We start from the raw sequence: 18447 nt of genomic DNA, 5'->3' as shown, positions 1-18447 counted from the left end.
GGTAATCACATTTCCAGCAATCTGCAACAATGCTGCTTGTTTCTGTTTTAATAATATCAATAGGCAGGGTGTAATTTACTGATTTGGTGGGGAAGAGTCTCTTGGCTTGCTGTGGGAGTTCACCTTCATTGAAAAAGTAGGAGGCCCAAATGACTGATATAAAAACTGGTTGACGATCCCCAGATACTTTCCATGGTGATGGAAAACCTAGTGCAGCAACTGAAGCAGTAATTTAATACAACCTGAACTAAATTGGTCAACCGTAAGCCTGTGATTATAAATCTTGGGAGCTTGGATTCCAGTGATCCCAAGGGGCAGTACTATAAATGTGCCTTCAGATTGCAAAGCAGACCAGTCAACCTATTTAGGGGCGAGGCACATATACTCAAAACCAGACATAATTGATGCTATCGTAGAAATACATGGCAGAGAGATGGCCTTTTAGCCCATTGTGTCCCTGTCAGCCATAAATGACAGTGAAATCCCTGGTATCTGGCACCTATGGGGATTGGTAGATGCTGGATAAGTGTATTTTCTGGTTGCTTGAGATTTACTCTTACAATGCCCAACTAATACACCTGCATCAAAAATAAACAGTTTAAAAATACTCTTCTGTACTTACATTGAACAAACTTTACTTGCATGAACATAAAAACCGAAAAGCATTTTACATTATTTTTAGTCACATTCTTTGAAAACATTTAAACATCGCTGCATCTGCAGGTTCCTCCCCCTCCATGGAGCCGCCTGAAAGACGAACAATAACATCATAGATAATTAACACCAAGTTTACAGATAAAGCTTCTGATCGGGGCAAGTTTGACTAAGCAGCGATAAGGGAACACTTTAAGAGAGTCACCCTAATGGCGAGCGGCATCAACCAGCTCTTCATCCTGGGCGATGCCACTACTGTTTCACACAACTTTATTCAAAAACAGCTGCTACGAGGAAAGCATGACCCAAGGCACTCGGCTGGTTGAATATTTGCATATCTTCTCACCAAAGGTTTATATGTTTCTTCACAGAGCATTTACTTTTATCATTATATAATTACATATTTTCACCTATTATTTTATTCTTATTTATTTATTTTCCTCAATTTTTTTTGTTGGTTATTCATAGAACATTACAGCACAGTACAGGCCCTTCAGCCCACGATGTTGGTTCAACTGAGATAAAACTACTCAAAAATCTAAACCTTACCTGCCTCATAACCTTCTATTTTTCTTTCATCCATGTGCCTATCTTAGAGCCTTTTAAACGATCCTATTGTACCAGCCTCTACCACCACCCCTGGCAACACATTCCGGACACCCACTACTCTCAGTAAAACAAAACTTACACCTTATGTCTCCCCTAAAGTTCCTCCCTTCTTCCAATGTTTGCCTCTCTTGCTCCAGGAAACAGATGCTAGCTGTCTACCCTAACTATGCCTCTTGTAATCTAGTAGACGTCAATAGAGTCACCTTTCATCTTTCTTTGTTCCAAAGAGAAAAGCCCCAGCTCTCCTAACATTGCATCATAAGACACATGATCCAATCCAGGCAACATCCAGCTAAATTTCCTCTGACCCTTTCTGAGGCTTCCATATCCTTCGTGTAATGAGAACCAGAACTGAACACAATATTCCAAGTGTAATATAACCAGAGTTTTATAGGGTGCATTTTCATCATGTATTTTGGGGATTAGCTGAATAGTTTGGCCAATTGATTCAAGGAATAGAAATGGTTCAATGTCTTGTCTTCCCCTTTTTTATTCCAATCCCCATTTTAATTTGTTTTATTTAGACATACAGCACGGTAACAGGCTCACTGAGCCCATGAGCCCGTGCTGCCCAATTGATCTACAACCCTGGTATGTTTTTGAGGGTGGAAGGAAACTGGAGCACCCAGAGGAAACCCTCACACAGACAGGGAGAATGTAAAAACTCCTTACAGTGCTGGATTCGCTCCCCGGTCACTGGAACGGTGTCGCGCTAACCGTGCTGCCATGTGGTGTTCTGTTGAAAGTCCGTACTGTTAGTAACAGATCCTCTGGGTGAAAGGCTTGGCAATGTTGAATGAGATCTTCCAATTATGACCTCAGGCCTGTGTCGTTTACATGGATTGCATGTGTAGTAAATGTCATATTGATTACAAATAATAATGTCACCTTAAAACTGTCACCCTTATAACAATTGTACCTTGAGTAACTGCTCTCTGGGCCATAACAATGTTTATAAAAACTTCATGAGACAGCTTGTGGAGAGACCTTGAGTAAACCACTCACACCTTGTCTCTGCCTCATGCACAAGTCTTTCTCTATTCTTTTAATAAAGGGCTTTGTTAGAGATTTGGCGAACCTGGTCCATATGTTGCACTGGATGTGAAAGGAAATAGTTACATGCTTTAGACCTGGAAAGTTGATTGCGGCACATTTGTTTCTTGCTGCTTAATTAGGTGGCGTAGCTGACAATACAGTTCGTGGAAGGGAGATGCTAACCTACACTGGAGATATGTCAAAGGCAGAAGGGATGCCTTGAACTGCCCTTGGTCCTGACTGGCATTGGAGAACCAAATCATACTGCACTCTGTTTCAAGTTAATGTTCCAGTTAAAGTTCAAATTTGTCAGCGTGCATACATGTGATCACATCCAACCCTGAGATTCTTTTCATGTTATTACTGAACCTTTGTAAACTCATAATACCTTGATGTTGTATCACAGAGGAGAGATATATCCAATACCCAAGAAATATACCGTCTTCCATCAACAATGCTATCTGGCTACCATCATATTTCTATTTGTGGGACTTTGCCTTACATAATTTGTCTGTTGCTTTTCTCTACCCCAACAGCAATAAACATCATTCACACTGATACACGAAGAGATTCCAAAAAGCACAAAATTAATGCAAGTCTCTTTTTAACAACAGCATAACCCCTGGTATCTGGAATTCAAGCAAATGACAGTCTCAAGAAACCAGCAAAAAACTGAGGAAAATAAATTTAAAATTACAATAAATAAGAATAAAATAATAGGTAAAATATGTATAAAATTTTAAAAAGGAAATGTTCTCTGAAGTAACACCTAAACATTTGGTGAAGATGGGAGCAAATATTCAGCCAGCGGAGGGCCTTGGTCATGCTTTGCTCGTAGCAGCTGTTTGAACAAAGTTTGAATAAAGTTGTGTTTGAATAAAATGGCGTCGCCCAGGATGCGGCTCACCGTTGGGGTGACTTTCTTGAAGTGTCTCCTTATCCCTGCTTAGCAAGAGTCACCCTGGACAGAGGCTTTATCTGTAAACTTGGGGAAGGGGGGGGGGGAAATAATTATTTATAATGTTATTGTTCATCTTTCAGGCAGCTCCATGGAAGGTGAGGAAGGTGCAGATGCACCGACAGTTAAATGTTTTCAAAGAATGGGACTGAAATTAAAGTGCTTTAAGGTTTATATATTCATGCAGGTGTATTAGGTAGGTATTGTAAGAGTAAGTCTCAAGCAACCGGAAAACACACTCATCGACCAATCCCCATAGGTGCCAAATACCAGGTGTTTTACTGTACATTAGGACATCCCACCAAAGCGATAAGAGAAGGAGCAGATGCCTTCTTAAAGTCTTTCTTTCATCACATTAATTAGTGTTATGCACAAAAAGATGCACCCATCTGTCTAGATATAAAAGACTGAGTGATATTGAATTGCATTAATTATTAACCAGGAGGGAGCACAAATTCTGTAATATGATTTCAGATCATTGTTAATTTTTTTGTAATCCACTTCTGCTGACCCAAGCAGCTGATCAGGATCAAAGTAATTTGTCAGTGAGTTCCTTAATTCAATCTAAATTTCAATAAATTAATCCCTTAGCAATTCAGTCCAAACAGAAACAACACAGTAACACACTGGAAAATGAATTTCCACAGAAATGTACTGCTGTGCATGTGGGACATAAAATCAAATTTGCCCTTTTTTTATTTGACAAAGAAGGAAAACTTGCATCTTTATGGCACCTTTCACTTTCTTTCCAGGTCTACGTGAGGCAATAGATAGAATGGTCTGTCAGCACCTTTTCCCAGGGTGGCAATGGCCAACACTGGAGGACATCCATTTAAAGCAGTCATTCTCAACCTTTTTTTCCCCTCACTCACATACACTTTAAGTCTTTGGCTTGGCTTCGCGGACGAAGATTTATGGAGGGGGTAAAAAGTCCACGTCAGCTGCAGGCTCGTTTGTGGCTGACCAGTCCGATGCGGGACAGGCAGACACGATTGCAGCGGTTGCAAGGGAAAATTGGTTGGTTGGGGTTGGGTGTTGGGTTTTTCCTCCTTTGCCTTTTGTCAGTGAGGTGGGCTCTGCGGTCTTCTTCAAAGGAGGCTGCTGCCCGCCAAACTGTGAGGCGCCAAGATGCACGGTTTGAGGCGTTATCAGCCCACTGGCGGTGGTCAATGTGGCAGGCACCAAGAGATTTCTTTAGGCAGTCCTTGTACCTTTTCTTTGGTGCACCTCTGTCACGGTGGCCAGTGGAGAGCTCGCCATATAATACGATCTTGGGAAGGCGATGGTCCTCCATTCTGGAGACGTGACCCATCCAGCGCAGCTGGATCTTCAGCAGCGTGGACTCGATGCTGTCGACCTCTGCCATCTCGAGTACCTCGACGTTAGGGGTGTGAGCGCTCCAATGGATGTTGTAACCCCTTACTAACCACAGAGCACCTAGAGCTTAAGTAGGAAGGGATTTATTTTTAAAGTAAGGGGTTTGAAAATATACAACCCTGAGATTCTTGTCCTCAGAAAGCACAGCACAATTTCTATTTTTTGGTAGTGCAAAAAAAAACTGTACTCAAGAAAAGATATGGATACAGAGAGAAATGTAAACAAGAAGGCATAGTAAGGGTTGCTTAAGGTGGTAGAAAAAAAGGGGTTGAGAACCATTGGTTTGAGGTGAAGGGAGGATGATTTTTATTAAATACAGTGGTGGGTACCTGCAATGCATTGCTGTGGGTGGCAGATGCCGCTACATTAGGAATATTTGAAAGACTCTTCAATAGGCATACTGATGTAAGAACAATAGAGGGTCATGGGTGTGAGGTTGGGAAGGGTGAACTTGATGCTAGAACAGGTTTATGTTGATCAGCACACATTGTGGGCCAAAGGGCCAGTACTCTAGTCTATTTCATAAATTGTTTTATAGCCCATGAAGAAGTTTTGAAGGGTGAAAATTTATACGTGAAATTGGAGGCTAATTTGCATGCAGCAGATTCCCGTAAACACAAAAATAAGAATGAACAAAAAAGCACGAGGATTTTTTTTGGTAGTTCTGAATGAGGAATAAATAGTTGAGCACCTCTTCCTGGCTTCAAAATAGAATTTTGAGGTCTTTTACTTCCAACAGTCTTAGATCGCCTCAAGAAGATGTTCTCGTTTGACAGCACAGTACTCTTTTGGAACTGCACTTGAATTTCAGCCTAGTTAAAATAAAAGTGTAGTCCAGGAGTTTCTTTTGCAGTTGCGGTAATTAAAAGCCATCTTCAGAAAGGAAGAGTATCCATCGCAATGCTAATCAACCTCTTATATTGGTGGTGGGGAACTGGATGTGGAGTACGGATCAGCACAGCAGGTCCTCGGGGAAAATCATTGAAGTGGGAATTAGGAATACATTGCGAATTAGATTTAAAAAATGTTTAGATGGGATAGGGTAGTGAAGAGTTCAAAATTTAGATTTATTGTCAGAGCACATCCATGACATCACGTACAATCCTGAGATTATTTTTCCTGTGGGCCAGGCAGAATTACCACTTATTGGTAGTGGAAAAATACTCAAGAGACAATATGGATACAAAGAGAAATGTAAGCAAGAAGACAGTGCAAACAAACGTTCAGTTAAAGCCAGCTTTTCAGGGTTGAGTGTTGGTGTTGCATACATTTTAGCTCTGGAACCATTTCAAAACATCACGGATTTGTATCCAGGACTGGAGGACATGTCCAAATTTCCAAATATTGGTCAAATAAGCAGATTCAGAAAATTCTGAAGAAATGGATGAAGGATACTGATAATCGGTGAATGCTGGATTAGTTTTTTAGCACTGATTTAGCAGTGAAAATAGATTCTGTGCTCACATTGATAACTGTAAAATCTGGGCTTAACTGAAATATCCTATTCACAATTTCCACAAAAATTCCCAACTACAGCACAGAATTTTAGTCAATCTCACATTTCTTACCTTTCCTTTGAAATTTTTAGTCCATGAGCCCGTGCTTCCCAATTACACCCAATTGACCTACAGCCCCCATATGTTTTGAAGGGTGGGAGGAAACCGGAGCGCCAAGGGAAAGCCCACACAGACATGGGGAGAATGCACCAACTCCTTACAGACAGCACGGGACTCGAACGCGGGCCCCAATTTCTGGCACCATAACAGTGTTGTGCTCACCACTTTGCCAACCGGGCCACCATCACTAAACTATAAGTGTACAGATAGAGAAAGAAAATTTCCTTTAACTGGGCTTAAGCCCATCACCAATTAAAGATAGTAAAATAGTTTGATGCAAGTGTCTTCAGAAAATAATAGAATAAATACTGTATCAATAAAATAAAATGTTAGTTGGCAATCTGTTAGAATTCTTTGAACTTTTCTAACTACTTTAATGCACTTTCCTTAAACTCACCAACAAGGAACTCAGTTTACAATTCATTATTTTCTAGAAGTGATACAAGTTGTCATGCAAACTGCCCAGGACATTGAGCTCAGTACATAGGTTGGGAGGATACATCTTCTTGTAGAATGGAAAGAAACAATGACTGATGGTATTCAACGTCCCTTAATCCAAGGTAGTATTTCAGGTTAGAACTACATATCCAACCAGATCCCATCCTTGAGGGACATATTAAATTAATTTACTTTAATTCCAGTAATTCAATCCATTAAAACCAGCTTAGTTTATAGCAATGTCTCCCCTGAGTCTGAAGATTTCTGGGTTCGTCCCATTTTGGAGAGAACAGCAGTGGGGAGAGAATCAGTTAATGTTTCAGGTCTAGAACCTTTCATCATATAGTAGGGAAAGGGAGGGACACAAGTTTGTTTCGGGGGAGAGAAGGTGGGGAAGGTTCATTTTATTGTCACTTAATAATACATAAAAATCTAATGTACATGATATACTTCAACTTTTGTCTGCTTTCAGGCGAAAAAAGGGTTGCTGTGAGCATTGCACGGTGCTGCTAACAATTAGAGAAGGAGAAGCAAAAGAGTCACTGAGGATCTGGATTCACCTCTGGCACATCTGTGGCCTCTGCAGCAGTGGAGTCTCCTGTTCAAACTATAGACAGCCCGAGCTCCTGATCCCGATATAATCAGGAAGCCTTCTTGCCCTCAGCAGCCTCTCAAATCCTGGATCTTACGAGCTAGTCTCCGGCAACTGTAGCCTGCGCGGGTCAATCAACCGCAAGTCACTAACAGCCCATAGCCTGCATGAGTCCTTCGGCCGCTGAGCCCTTCACTGATCTGCTGCTGTCGTCAGTCATATCAAAATGGCTTGATGACCATACATTGGGGAATTATAGTCAGAGGGGCCATGTAGTATCTGAGGTGATAAACCATGGCCTTCCCTGCCCACTCAGTCAGATATAAAAGGTCCATAGCATTATTTTGAAGAACAGTGGAGAGTTTATTCCTTTTAATCTAATCAACAGGATGAACCTTGCACATTTTTTTAAGCCTCAGAGATTTCATCATGTCCTGCACAAACATCATGGGCAAAAGGTGTAGCGTAGATAAAAGCTCACACTCAACTGGAGGGAGAACTAATGCTTTTATTAGCTTACAACAGGTAGGATTCATGAACAGGCTTCAGAGGGGTTCAGGGTTTAGGCGGGAAACCAGAGTTATATACGGGCCCCCGGGGGAGGAGCCGGGAGGTGGAGCCAGTTGTTAGTACAGGACACTTCTAATGAATCCCAGTTCACTATAAAAGGGTCTGAACCTGTGCTGTACTTTTCTATGTTCCATTAATCTGAAAAAATAATCCTTTAACCAACATTCCCTTACATAATTTATATAAAATCATTTGTGAATGGACAGGAAAAAACTGCAGATGCTGGGAATCTGAAATTATTTTTTTTGGAAACGCTTAGGCAACGCCAATGGAAAGAGAAACAGTTAAAGTTTCAGACTGAGGTCTCTTCGTCCAAACAGGTAAAGATTAAATAATGAGGGAATAGAGTAGAAGAATAAAGGGGAATATCTGTGGAAGGGTGAGTCCAAATAGGTTAACGATACAATTGCAAGCACGTTATGCTTCTTTGTCTGTCTAGGATGTTGTTTGTGGTGTGGATTTGAAGCTAAAATATACTTAGAACCTCATCCACAATCCCATTTGATCTCCCCTTATCAGAGATGCTTCCTTTGTTCTAGCCATCCCTCCTCTATCTCCTACTAAAAACCCGCATGCTATTTCTCTCTTTCCAAGTTCTGATGAAGGGTGCTCAACCTGTTTCTCCTTCCAGTTACTACCTGACCTGCTGAATGTTCCAAGCACTCTGTATTATTATGCTTAAAAAAGTCACTTTTTAAAAAATAATGAAGCGTATTGCCAGGTTCCACTGAAAATGAGTCTGTTTACAATCATTTGATGTGCTTTCAGGGTCCCAATTCAGAGATCTTTGATCGATGCTGCCAGCATCAATTGGCCTATTCCTGATATTTATTTTGCTCTGCTCATCTCCAATGATCTCTTAACAACTGCTGTTAATCTATTTTGTCCATTGTGTCGGTGGTTTTTTGAAAATAGACTGCAGACAGCAATATGTATCTGCTCGTGATTGGAGCAAAAAGTATTTGGAATGATTGATGCCTTGCTCGGACCTGATGGTTAAAGTTACCTCTGCATCTTGGATAGGCATGTTATCATCTATCTTTTGTTTAAAATCTATTTCCTTTGGGGCCACAATCATATAAAATTGCTTCAATTCAATGATCTTTTCAGTGCAAACACACATCCTGCATATCAGCTGCATAAGGGCCTTCAATTTATTTGATTAGGCTATTTCCTCCTTTAAATTAGAACCAAGATGAAGGGCAAGAGTTTAAATCTCCATCTTTCTTATGCTTACCTACATGAACAAACCACAAGATCACAAGATATAGGAGCAGAAGTAGGCCAATCGGTCCAGAGTCTGCTGTGCTATTTTATCATGAGCTAATCCATCCTCCCATTCAGCCCTTCTCCCTGGATTTCTCCTGTAACCCTTGATGTCCAGACTAATTTAATACCTGTCAATCTCTGCCTTAAATACACCCAACAACCTCGCTTCCACAGCTGCTTGTGCAAGTTCCAAGAAGCGACCCTCTGGCTGAAGAAATTTTACCACATCTTTGTTGTTAATCGACCCACTTTTATCTTGAAGTTGTGCCCTCTTCAATGGGAAACAACCTTGCTACCTCTACTCTGTCCAGGCCTTTCAGTGTTCGAAATTTCTCTCTGAGGTTTTCCAACAACTACAGTCCAAGAGCCGACAAACATTCTTCATATGCTAACTTTTCATTCCCAGCATCATTCCAGTAAATCTTCTTGGAACCCTCTCCAACGCCAGCATATCCTTTCTCAAATAAGGCGCCTAAAACTTTACGCAGTACTCAAAGCAAGGTCTCACCAGTACCCTAAAACCCCTGCACATCCTTTCTCAAATAAGGCGCGTAAAATTTTACGAAGTACTCGAAGCGAGGTCTCACCAGTACCCTATGGAGTCTCAACATTACATCCCTGCTCTTATATGCTATTCCTCTAGAAAATGCCAGCATTGCATTGGCCTTCTTCATCACTGACTCAACCTATAGGTTAACACTTGGTGAATCCAGCACAAGGACTCCCAAGTCCCTTTGCACCTCTGAATTGTGGATTTTTTTCCCATGTAGATAATAGTCTGCCTGTCTACCTCTTTTACCAAATTTAGTATGCAAGTCCATAAGAACATTTAGGGGAGATGTCAGATGTAGGTTTTTTTTTTAAACTTAGAAAAGTGGTGGGTGCCTGGACTGTATTGCCAGTGGGTGGTGGTGGAAGCTGGTAGTATAGGGGCATTTAACTGACTCATAGATAGGATGTGAGAAAAATGAAAGTTTATGGGTAGGAGGTAGGGAAAGTTTAAATTGTTGTAGAGTAGGTTTCAATAGGTCAGCACAACCTCATGGGCTGAATGGCCTGCATTATGTTGTAATGCTTTCTGAAAAATTTGCACGTTCTCCCTGTGGATGCATGGGTTTCTCCCAGTGCTCTAGGCACCTCTCAGATCACAAAGGTGTGCCTGTTGGGAGTTAATTGGCTGCTGAGTGTTGCTTCTCGAGTAGGTGGGTGGTCAAATATGAGGGCATTTAATGGGAACGTGGGGAAAGAGGTCAGAGGGCAAACTGGTTGGTGAATTGGGTTGAATTGTCTCCTCCTCCTCTGGAAATTAACTGTGGAATATTCCACGCTACACACTCCTTCAATATTACAATATGAGCCTGGTATTATGGATTCCAGTATCTATAGTGGGATTTGGATCAAAATACTCAGCTTCATAGGCGGGAGAGCTTTGTCATGGGATAGTGAGCAGTAATTGTAAGTGATATTCCTTCTGGTTGTCCCACAGTCTCAAGCAAACATGTCCATCCTGTGCATCTCATGATGAACAGAGCTTTGAACATAGGCCTACCATGTTGCAAGGCACCTTGGCACAGCAAAAAGCACTAATTGCCCAGGAGCCTCTGGAATGAATATTTTTAACAATGTTTAAACATCCACAAATCTTAAGGATAGAGTCAAGTCTCCATAATGATCCAGAGTTGAACAGAATGCACATTGCATCAACTGAAGCTCAATTTCAATCACCATGTCATGGCTTGATCTGAATTGAACAGCTTTATGTGCATTCACACCTGACATGGTAGTTAGTTTAACCTCAACATTTCAGATTTATTGTTGGAGTACAAACGTGACATCACATACAACCCTGAAATTCTTTTTCCTGCGGGAGAGGCAGAATTACTAATTATTGGCAGTGCAAAAAAATGTACACAATAAACAAATAAAGAAATGTAAATAAACTGACTGTGCAATACAGAGAGAGAAAAAAACTCCAAAAGTAAGAGTCCTAAATGAGTCCCTGATTGAATGAGTTTGTTGTTGAGGGGTCTGATGGTGGAGGAGGAGCAGCTGTTCTTGAACCTGGGGGTGGAAGTCTTGTGGCACTGATACCTCTTTCCTGATGGCAGCAGCAAGAATAGAACACATGTTTGGGGGTGTAGATCCTTGATTGCTGCTGCTCTCGATGGCAGCATTTCCCATTGATGTTCTCGATGGTGAGGAGGGTTTTGCTGCGATGTCCTGGGCTGTGTCCACTACCTTTTGCATGGCTTTACTCTCAGGGATATAAGTGACCCCATACCGGATTGTGATGCAGTCAGTCAACACACGTCTGTAGAAATTTTCCAGGGTTTCTGCTGTCATACCAAACCTCAGTAAACTCCTGAGGAAGTTGAGGTGCTGCTATGCTTTCTCCAGGAAGCAATTAGTGTGTTGGGTCCAGGAAAGATCCTCTGAGACAATGACTCCCAAGAACTTAAATTTGCTCACCCTCTCCACCTCTGATCCCCCAATGATCACTGGATTGTACACACTTGGTTTTCCCTGCCTGAAGTCAACAATCAGTTACTTGATTTTGGTGACATTATCTGTGAGATTGTTGTTGGTACACTGTTTGGCCAAGTTTCCAATCTCCATTCTGTATGATGACTTATTGCCCCTTTTTAGACAACCCACCACCATTTTATCACCAGCAAATTTGTAGATGGTGTTGTCGTACTGAGCCACACAGTTGTAGGTGTAAAGTGAGTAGAGTGAGGTTAAGAATGCAGAGATTGTGGAAGAGATCCGCACTGATTGTGGTTTGGAGGTGAGGAAATCAAGGATCCAATTACATAGTGGGGTGTTGAGTCGCAGATTGGTTTTGAAGGGACGATGGTGTGAAATGTCAAACTGTAGTCAAAAGAGAGCATCCTGATATATGCATCTTTGCTGTCCAGGTATTCCAGGGATTTATGTAGAGTCAATGAGATGGTATCTGCCGTCGACCTGTTGTATGAAAGGCGAATTGAATGTTGTCCATAGTTACAGTACCCCTCTTCAAACTGCAACACAGTTTGATAGTTGAAATATAAACACAAGTTCCATTTTCCTTAATGGATAAAGGCCGGATTGAAGGTGAGGTACTTAGCAAAATTTTGTTTTTGTCCATACCAGAGATGCATTTAGAAATGGAGAATAGCGACAGCTCGTCAACTTCAAATCAAATCACTGCTATCTTCATTGATATTTCACTGAATTTATTGATTACTGATGATATGATTTTCAGAATTCCAATACTGATTTCTGGATTTGTCCACAATTTACAACATACACATGACATGGCTTAGAGGTGCAAAATCCTTCCATTAATTTAATTTAGACATATAGCACACTAACAGGCCCTTTTGACCCATGAATCCATGTCACCAAATTACACCCAATTGACATACACCCTTAGTATGTTTTGAAGGGTAGGAGGAAACCAGAGCACCTGGGGAGAATGTACAAATTCCTTACAGACAACGTCGGTTTCGAACCCTCGCCGCCAGTGCCGTACAGCTGAGTTTTCCACCATGAGATATTCACGTCATCGATTATTTGCGGAGTGATTAAACCATGGATTTTCTCACATTATGAAATCTGTTAATGAACAGATTGGTTGGTGTCCTCTGAAAAATATTCCTTGGTCTAACTAAAGCCTTTAAACCACACATGTCAAACTCAATTTGGCCCGCGATATAATTATATTTTGCCCGCAAGATCATTTCAAAAATGTATTAGAGGTGGCCCGCTGGCCGCCGCGCCAGTATAGCGCATGCACAGCACTACAACAAATCCCAGAATGCATTGGCGTCAGCCCGCTAATCGCCCCCACCTCCTCTGTTTACGTTGCAGGGTCTCACCATGGACTCTGGTTTTGGGGCCTGGCCGGTGTCAGGGGAAGCCAAGGCCGCTTCCCAGCGCCCGGAACCGGAGGCCTCGGGCCTGACCTCGCCAGGACCGTTGCCCACTCCCCCTCCCTGCCGCAGGCCGACCCGCGACTCACGGTGACGGGGCCGCCGATCCGCCGAGATGCTGCCCTGCAGCGAGAGCCGATGCCCCCGCACTGTCGTTGTCCAACCCGATCGCCCGCAAACCCCGCCCTCCCGCACACAGGCCTGAGTAAGGATTATGAACTTTAATCTCAGGATAAAACGATCTTCCAATAGTTTCATGTCACAGTGATCAATATATTCCTGGTTAAAAATGGTCCTGCACCTGGATACAAGCTCATTAGGCATAAAACTTGAAAAGTGTGTAAATCAAAGGATATCTGTACCAATGGAAAAAGGGCATAGCAAATAACCCTACTAGAGTTCATGCCCACAATCAGTCACCCATTGGATTGTTTCAGGAATCATGTTATTCTCCCACATTCTCAATAGCCCTCAGATTTTACTATTCGACAGCACACTAGCAACATTTGACAAATCCTCTATAGAGAAATATTATTTATTGAATATTTTACTTCTCATTTGTTAATGCTTCTGAAAAGAGTTTATCCAAAACTATTATTAAACATTTATTTTAATAAGAAAAAGTTTAACATTACATATGTTGAAAGAAGAGAAAACATGCAGATGTTGTTGAAAATTTTCAATAAATATTTAGTTCGGCCCTCGACTTAGTCCAAGTTTTTAATTTTGGCCCTCCGTGAATTTGAGTTTGACACCCCTGCTTTAAACATACAGGAGAGAAAGAAGAAAAACACCACTGCCAAGAATGTATTGAAGGAAGAACATCTTGTATATTTTGATCTTACTGGAGCACTAGGGAAATACTCGCCAGAGAGTGAGTTAATCCTAATCTCCATCACATATTGTACCTGACATTTTTCTCAACTATTTTTTGCCTTGGGGGGGGGAAAAAATGTTTAATTCTGTTATTTATTTTTGGACATGTTTTCCTCAGATATTTGGGATAAGTGTGCTTGTGCTGGAGTGTGGGATTGGGATGGTTTGTAATTTTTTAACAATTTTAAAGGGTCCATTCAACACAACCTAGAAGTTTGAAGGAAGGCAGTTCATTGAAAATGTTGAAGATTTACCTAACAAAATGCAAGATGCTTCCTCATGGCCCATTCTCACTTCTGAAAGGCAGGACACCAGAGTGCAGGGGGGAGGGGGGGGAAACCCAAAGCTATCCTTCCAAACAAATGCTGAGGAAATGGTGCGTTGACATTTTTCGATAAGATATTAAACTGAGACATACTTTCTCGAGATGACAAAGGATCTTGGGTGCGGATAAAAGGGTAAAGTCTTTACTGACATAAAGGTTCCATGAGAGAACAAAGATATTGTGTGGAAGCAGTTAAAGTGATATATTGTTCTTGAACATTTAGCCAGGGGGTAATAGAGTTTCTGTGCTGAGCCTTTGGAGTCCAGTTAGAATTTTAAATATTTTGCTGCAATCCCTCGACAAGGCAGCTACTCCTTTTACAGCATTTGACCACTCCAAAAATGAGTCTGGCAAAACACAGTTGTAGGCCCTCCATGGTAACCATCTCCTTTTATAGGTAACAAGGCAAAAATTCACAACATATTGCAGGCTCTTTATAATTGCAGTAAACCTCTTAAAACGTAGGCCAATATAAAACATGTCTTTGGAGCTGCCTGCCTCACCTGCACATTCACTCTCTGTGACTGGTGTACAGACACCCCTTTTCTCATTAACATTTCTCAATCCATCCATTACATAAAACACAAATTATCGTGACTTTTGCTTCCAATGTCTCCTCTCGGTCGTTCAGGTTTGTTTAACTGCTCTATTTTGACCTCTTTCTGTCCCTGTTTGTCCAAACCCAACGTATCCATTTGCAACCAATCAAATAAAGACTGTAGCCAGAGAGAGGGGCAAGAAAACCTCATCTGTGATTGAAGCTAATGAGTGTAAACTAGAATAAATTATGCTTAATTCTGGAGTGCCCGTGACATTTTTTAATAGAATGCATGCAATGCTAGTAAGATCAGCATTTATTACACATCACTGATTCCCCTTCAGAAGGTAAGGATGGCAAAAACTACTCTGGGACCACCTTCATTACTGCAACTCTAATTATTTATTTATCCATCTTTTTATACATATTAGCTCTTTTCCATTTTGGCACATTATAGTATGGTAATTTAATTTATACCAATTGCAGTTGGCGTATCTGTTTGGCTGCAGCAGGTAAAAATAATCAGGTGCATTGTACTTATGTACATGCCCATAAACTCTCATCTCACGCTATCTTATCTTCCTGAACCACTGCAGTCATTGTGGTAATGGTGCACACAGCGCTGGAGTGTATGGAGTTCTAGGATTTAGACCTGGAGAGTTGAAGGAAAAGTTAACTGTTTCAGAGACAGTATTGCATGTGACTTGGAAGCGCTCCTACAGCTTGTGTTGGCAATTTTTAAAAAAACAAGGCTGAGAAACTCAGCAGGTCAAACAGTGCATTTTATAGAACAAAGATAAAGATACATCACCAATATTTCAGGCTTGAGCCCTTCATCAAGGTATGGACAAAATATGGGCAGGCACCGAAAATGTGCCGACTGCCACTGTCCTACCAGGTAGAGGTCTTATGTCCGAGAGGTATGGGTGGGATGACAGGTTACCAATTTGGCACACAAGGGAAGATGGAAAGAGTTTAGCATTATTGAAGTACAAGTGGTATTGAGTTGTTTCCTACAGGCATTTGCGTAGATGAATAATTAATGAGGGATAGACTTCTTTTGGAGGCCAGTTTCAGAAAAGGGGAGAGGAAGCCTTGCTAGAGATGCATTGGTTATGTTCAAATAGGTTGAGAAAGGTGTCATGCAAGAGTAGTCATAAATCTGAATGACAGGGTGGAGATATTGGGAGAAAAAGACATGATGAATAATGTGCTACGTAATGGAATGTTTGCCACAATGAGGAAACATAACACACTCCAGTGACAGCATGTTATTAGATGTATGAATGAGATTTATCGGCCACCAAATATTTTTGGCTCATCCTGCATTTTATGTCCTCAGAGAACCAAATATGAGCAAACTTGAGTTTCAGATAGTGGATGTTCTATTGCTCCAAACAACATGACATATGCAGCTGTCAAATGGGGAATGAATGTATGTTTGATTGAGTTGTTATAAAGGAATTCACCACAAGGCCTTCAAAACACTGAAGGTGATCTCCATCAGAGTTATGTGTGTATATGACTATTTAACTTCCCCTCCTTGGGGACAAAGTATTTTTCAACTGAAAGTGCTAAACAGCAGACGAGACCTCCAGTAAAGCATTGTACTATTCATGATTCTTTGAAAGTTCTGAAGGAAATACAAATAGGGGTATTAAAAATAATTGCAAGTCTGTAGCAATAGATAGATTTCACTGCCAATCTTCCAAGGATAATTAGCCTCTGATGTGAGAGTGATGTTTTCTTATATGGATTGCATAACCAGCATTATTTCACCCTCAGGAAACCAATCTGTGTAAGACTAGGACAATAAATATACATGAGTGGGACATTGGACAAAGATGGGTGGGTACTGTGTCATGATCTGAACCAATAGGTCTACAATTGGTGCCTAATACAGCAGCTGTGACCCAGGTTTGAATGAGGAGTTTGTACATTCTCCCTGTGTCTACGTCCGTTTCCTCTGGGTGCTTTGGTTTCTTCCCACCATCCAAAAATTATTTGTAGGTTTAATTGATGAATTTGGGTGGCACTGGCTCGAGGGCTGGAAGGGTCGGTTACCACGGTGTGTCTCTAAATTAAAATTAAATTAACAGGGTCAAACTCAGACAAGGCCAATATCAAACAATGCTGTGACACTTTTTAAAAAAATGTTCTTGTTGTAAGGCTGTAATCTAGCTCCAACAAGCCTCCCATGGGAGGGAAGCAAATCTTAGGGGCGACTGAGGGACAGTTTAACATAAGGAGATGACACACTCCAGACCTAAGTCACTCAGACCTCAGTGAGGAAGCTGCAAAATGCAGATGACCCTTGTCTTTTTGTGCACAGGAATGCTGAGTTCCAAGCAGATGAAAGGAAAGGCCTTTAACTCGACATCTCTAAGACAAGAGTTCTCTACCAACCTGTCCTTATTGTATGCTGAACCCATTGATAACATAGGTGTGTGGCAAATACCATTGAAAATATGGGCCACTTCTCATACCTTGAGAGCCAACTGTCAGCCAAGGAAAACATCAATGGTGAAATTCACCATGTTATCCAAAGAGTTAGCACAGTCTTAGATTAACTGAGCAGCAAGACCTGGAACTGAACTAGGAACTACTAGGCAGTCTCATATGCCTTAGAGGCATGAATTATGTACAACATGCAACTTGAGGGACAAAAGAAATAAGTGAGCCAATGTTTCCGTTCTTTCCCAGGCCAGCATGCCCATCATTGAGGCTCTTGTGCTCAGCTGGCTCTGTTAAGTCAGCCATGCTCATTTCTACAGGATATCAGACTCCCAAAGTAGACATTCCATTCTCAGCTCTGTCATGAGAAGAGATTAGAAAGCTGATGGAGAGAAAAAAATGATCCTCTGAAAAACTGCATCATCCCATCAGAAATTCCTGTTCCAAGGCTGCACAGAATGGAGAAGGGACACTTAAGAAGGTACTCTCTCTACGACAGAACCATTGATGTCTCGTGGGGAGTGGTCCTTTCTCCTCCGGAAGTTCACAACAATCTCCTTTGTCTTGTCCACATTGAGATACACTAGGTTGAATCGTGGAGCAATAGATTGACCAAGTGCTAACAAGGACAATTCTGATTAAACAAGGCAAAGGACATTTAAAAAAAAAGTGATTAGTTCCAACAGTCATGTAATAACATGTCAACCAAAAAAGCAATTAAGCTTTAACATTATTGTAAGATCTTGGATAAAGATGCACAAACTATTTCAGAGAGACTTAATCAAAGGCTTAATAAATTCAAATATACGTGCAGGATATTCAATAAAAATTATTGGTGCATGGAAGAATGAGATAACTCATATGTTACACTCATATGGTTTGACTATTTATGTTAATAATTGCTATGTTACTGGAGAGAAGGTTAAATTGTTTTAGCTCATTTTGATGGTGACTATGTTCCTTTTAAAACTGATTAGCTCTCTTAAGATGTGGTCTATCCCATACTTCTATAATTCTAAATACTGCTTATTTCCCCTTCTTTTCCATTCATTTAAGCACGTGTCAAATGGTCACGACTGATTGTGACCACAGCAGTGGACCAATAAGGGGCTCAGTGGCTGAAGGACCCTCACAGGCTGCAGGCTGTTGGCGACTCATGGTTGAAGGACTCACTCAGGCTGCGGGCTGCTGGAGACTTGCAGTCGAAGGACCCAGACGG

This window comes from Narcine bancroftii, chromosome 11, assembly GCF_036971445.1.
Source record: "Narcine bancroftii isolate sNarBan1 chromosome 11, sNarBan1.hap1, whole genome shotgun sequence".
In the NCBI taxonomy this organism is placed as follows: Eukaryota; Metazoa; Chordata; class Chondrichthyes; order Torpediniformes; family Narcinidae; genus Narcine; species Narcine bancroftii.
The sequence above is the reverse complement of the archived record's forward strand: the minus strand, read 5'-3'. Positions refer to the sequence as shown.